Source organism: Ptychodera flava, chromosome 1, assembly GCF_041260155.1.
Source record: "Ptychodera flava strain L36383 chromosome 1, AS_Pfla_20210202, whole genome shotgun sequence".
NCBI lineage: Eukaryota > Metazoa > Hemichordata > Enteropneusta > Ptychoderidae > Ptychodera > Ptychodera flava.
This window is the reverse complement of record NC_091928.1, coordinates 33,019,227-33,024,607: the sequence shown is the minus strand read 5'-3', so window position 1 is coordinate 33,024,607 and position 5,381 is coordinate 33,019,227.

The window sequence follows — 5,381 nt, the reverse complement described above, 5'->3', positions numbered from 1 at the left end:
ATGTATGTATGCTTGATATGTTAAAGTTGGGCGTGCTGAAAATATGACTGATTATTAAAGTTACGCGCCCGAAGGGCGCGCCGAAAAATACAACTGAATGATGAAATTTGTGGCTGACACTAGCATTTTCGGCAATGATGAGCCTGTTTCAAAATTCAAAAACACACTGACCCCCCCTATTGGGCATTTCAAAACACGGTGACCCCCCCCCCTATCACCAAAGTCAAAAACAGGGTGACCCCCCATGAATCCACCGCCCCCCCAGGCTGAAGAAACTGACCAGTCCCTAAAAACAACCTTATGATACGTCGTAACATCGTTGTTTCAGGACGAGTTGACGGTACTATACTTTGGGCGAAGTGGTTTTAGTACGATGTGGTACTTGGGGCGAAGTGGGGTTGGGCGAAGTAGTACTTGGGACGAGGTGGTTTTGGTACGAAATGGTTTTGGGACGAAGTTGTGTGGAGCGAACTGGTTTTGGTGCGAAGTGTCTGGACCCCCGTATACAGATACGACTCACTCGCCTTGCGTACCAGGGGTACCAACAGTCAAACCGACAGATCGGAAATATTGATGGTAGATCTGGGATGTAGATACATGGGTTTCCAGTGTTGACAGCATGATTTTTTAACAAATGTCAGTTTGTGTTTAAAACCGGACCCTTTCTCATACCAACACCTCGTGAAAAGTATACCCTTTCTGATACCAAACAGTGCAAAAAAAACGACCCCTTTCGCGCGGACCCTCCCGTATAGCCATCTATGGGAGTTACCCCCCGGGACTTCGTCTCGTGTCTGACGCAGCACAAATGACACTCATGCTGATACGACACAGGAACAGGCGATATTGGGTAATACCTCTAAGTGTCAAGCTGATACACATTCTTATGTATATCAGTTTGACAAATATGAAACATTCATCATGTGTATATTATCCTGACAATATAACAGAACATATATACGTACATATTACATACATTTATTATCTAGTCTTTGTAAACTTGAAGGATGTATACATTTGTACATTAACCAGATAAAATAAACAGGAAACGTATGTAAGTTATGCAGAGAATATAACCACTGTGGTTGGTTCATACAGAATATACATGCATGAGTATATTATCAAGATGATTTGCATGTACAATCACGGTTCCTCTCACTTTTGTGGAGGGACCGTGGTACAGTTGATAGATGCGGAACATAACGCTAACATTTACATTTATAATATGCCTTGTATATAGAACGTCGCATGCTCCATATGATTCAATGGTAACTCCCTGATGACGTCGTGGGTCGCATAGTCATCATTTGATTGAATGTGAGCCGGAACAATTTTCATCTTGACAACTTCGTGTAAAATTATGTAAGACAGGGCATGTAATAAAACTTATAGGCCAAACATGGCACTATGTACATCGAGATCGGAGATTAAGTCGGGCAAATGGTCACCTATCCCCGGGCACGTACTGTCATGTTTGGAATACAATATATAATATTTTATCCAGAAAATATAAATTGATATGGGACATATATGCATATGTAAACATGTATTATCCAGATGATATAAATAAAAAAACATAGATACATTTGTAAATAATACATGTATACATGTATAAAAACTACATACATATCAATACTTACAAGAATAATCATACAAGAATAGGTATATCAGTGGACAAGTATTGAATGATTGCATTACCTCTGAGAGCAGCATCTTGACAAAAACTTCGGAAGACCCGTTACACTATTTATAACCTCTGTGGGCTATAGCAAGTGTTCATATGTATTGCTAACTTTGTGAAGAAAAATATTAATGAAGTGAAATATTCCTCAATGTTCCTCATCTGTGTCGTGTATACAAGTTGAAATATCATATATTATATATACCAGTATATCACTTACATTCGGTTTATCGCATAATTTTGTAAAAGTTGTATTTCCTATTTAAAATTATAATTTCATCATTTTTAAATCCCGAAGGTGTGAAGCTGAAAATAGTTCCGGTACACTTTCAGTAAAATAATAACTATACGGCCCTTGACGTCATCAGCGAGTTACTGTTGAATCCCATGGAGCATGCGACGTCCGGTATAGAGGCATGTAATAAATGTATATGTATGCATATACAAATTCTCTTCTTGTAAGCAAATGTATCTCTCATCTCAATGGATATTTAGGTTCTGAAACTCTTGTACATCAAATTTGATCTGCGGGTGTATTAAACCTTTGTGTAATTATGTAGTTTTCACTACTTCCTCATTGCGAAAAATATTTCTTCTTTTGGATCAGGACAAATAGCATAACATTCCTTATGTTTTAAAATTAAAATATCAGAAAATAGAATGTTACCACGCGACTACATGTCTTGAGCTGACAGTTCTCTATCTGAGCACAAATGAATGTAGATTAAACCCATACTTACCAGTTAACGTATTTCAACAGCTGCTCTCTGCAGTCAATCTTATTTGTCACACTGTCACTACCGCTGCAAAAGAAATAATAAATCCACGTCAATGTAATGTTGATAAAATACCTATTCCAAGAATGGGTTATTTTATCACACCAAATGTGTGATAGCAGATGTATGGTCAGCATGAGTGAAGTGGGAAAAACGCAAATTACGGTTTGGCTTGATATTCATGGATATTTTCCTTCAACTCATGCAAGGGCATTGCACAACACAAGTATTTTATAAACACAATATTCAGTCATCACCTGAGAGGAGAAACATGTCAACGACATTATCCTCATCAAATCATAGATTTTCAAACTTTTGTCTATACATTGTTAGCTTGAGGTAGCAACCATTAATAATGACATTCTTACACGAATGTATACACTATGGAATGAATGATTAATATAAATTCTATACCTGCCATTGGAGATCATCTCTTTGCCAACAGACACCAGGAACACCAGTGGCGTTGAACTTTCCAGAGGTAAGGAAGTCTTTAACAAGTGCAGAAAATACCTGATGTTCAATACTGAATTATGTTCTTTTTTCTAGTTGTTGAAGTACTGCCGTTGGTACAATCGTCTGCAGACTCTCCCTTCAGCTGATCAGTATAATTTGCTGGAGTGTGCACATTATACTTAAATTTGAGAATTTCTGTATAATATTCGTTATAACTTCACGTCTTGGATGCAAAAGTGGTTATCTAACTGCTGTCAACATTCATCCACTATATTGATTTATCTTCTCATTTTGTGGACGTTACATTCATAGTTAACTTGACACTTCTTTCATTGAAGGTCTCTGCGTTCTGATTGGATCATTCAATGAATTATATTTTTGCATAAGAATCTTGATGCATTCCAGGTTATTTTTACCACACAGTATGTTCATTCGTAGGTTTAGTGGACACTTAAGGTAGTTCCAAAAGGGATGCCTTCCACCAGAAAGTATGAAGTAGAACAACATTCCAGCAACACTGTGATGAAAAATAACATGTCTGTACTATATGTATGTATGTATGTATGTATGTATGTATGTATGTATGTATGTATGTATGTATGTATGTATGTATGTATGTATGTATGTATGTATGTATGTATGTATGTTTTTGGATATATCTGTCCACTGTATCTCCAAAACGGCTGCATATAATCACTGTGATATTGGTGTGGAGATGTGTCATGGGGTGAAATAAGCTCTCCCAAAAGGGATGACTTCAACCAGAAAGTATGAAGTAGAACAACATTCCAGCAACACTGTGATGAAAAATAACATAATGTCTGTACTATATGTATGTATGTTTTTGGATATTGTCATGGGGTGAAATAAGCTCTCGTCGAGCCATCGTTATGGAAATGAATCAGCGTTTTCACTGAAGTCAATGTTGTCTATACTGAGAAGGAAAAATCAAGTGAACTTACTACTTGCTGTGTGCCTGAAAAATGACATTATACGGAACACAGAAACGATAATAAGTCTCAGAAATTATTCACAGAAGACAATAAACAGATCAAATTGATATATTACATAAACATTCAGAGAGTCTATATATTTGACTAGTTTGTTATCACGCCCATTCTGTTTATTATCAAGGGTTTTGATGGTATCTTTGTGACGTCCCCGTGTGGAAGACATGCATACCTTAGTTCCAATATGTTATTACTCTGTCAGTCTGTGTGTCATTCTGTCCTTTCTTCTGTCAATCCTTCAGTCCATATGTAGACCAAGCTTGTGGATCTCATTTCACTAAAAATTACCACGACAAATATGACCAGCTTTAGTATGTTATTGTTTGGGTGGTTATGTAGAATTAAGTGGAATCTTGCAGATGTGGCTATCAGAATCACGAATAAAATCATGATGTATTTTGTAAATTTCAAAACTTTCCATTTATAGGACAGTCATTACTTTGATATTTGGTAGTTTTGTTGGTATGGAGAATGAATGCAATATTTGTTCAAATTAACATGACTTTTACGAATTGGTACTTTTTTTCTCAACCTTAAAGCCCCCCACTCAATTATCAGATTTATCTAATATCAATATTATTTCCTTTATAAAATATTCAATGGAAAACTAAAGAATGACAGACTGTTAATGGGCTGTTGACACATTCGCTAATGCGAGAACCAGGGATTGAGAAGGGCGCCTTTAAGTAAATGTCTTCATTTCAAGAATTACCTATGGACTAAGTCTCGAATTCAGAGATGAGTCTTTGAGTCTGTTATGACAAATGATTATAAAATTTAGATAATCACTATTTGGGCCAACTTCATCTTTTTTGTCATATTCTCCAAAACTGCTAGCGTAATAGTTTTCGAAGTTTATGAAAGGGGCATAAACTGTAACTTATGGCACGTTTTTCTGTATTCTGCTTCTGTATATCAACTACAGTGTCTGACAATTTTCAACAATAACAATGGAGATTATACTCACAAAGGTTGTGTTGATATGCTAAATACTTGGCATTAAATTACAGTTTGGGGATTCAATGCAGAAAGTGTAGGGAAACCACAAAACAAAAGTTCTGAAAAAAATAGACAAAAGATACGCAGCTTACGGAGCTTTAATTTGCATTAAAATTTACATATTATAATGTGTAAATTTTAATGCAAATTTTTCATTTTTGCCGTCTAAAGATAGATATTTTTGTAAAATACTTTCTGATTTATGCAAATAACAATATAAATTTGCATAATATGTTCTTTCTTTAAGCGATGACAGTAAAATTAACCATTTTCAGTTAATTTTTTTGTGTTTGAATTTCGGTGCTTAAATACTGATTAAGTTCGGGAATAATCTTGTACATAGAAGTGTACATTGTACAATTGTTTTCATTGCTACCTTGTAGCACGGGGGATGTTGGAGTCTTGTCGCTGAATTTTTACCACTTTAGGTACAAAATATCCTCTCAGAAACTGAACATT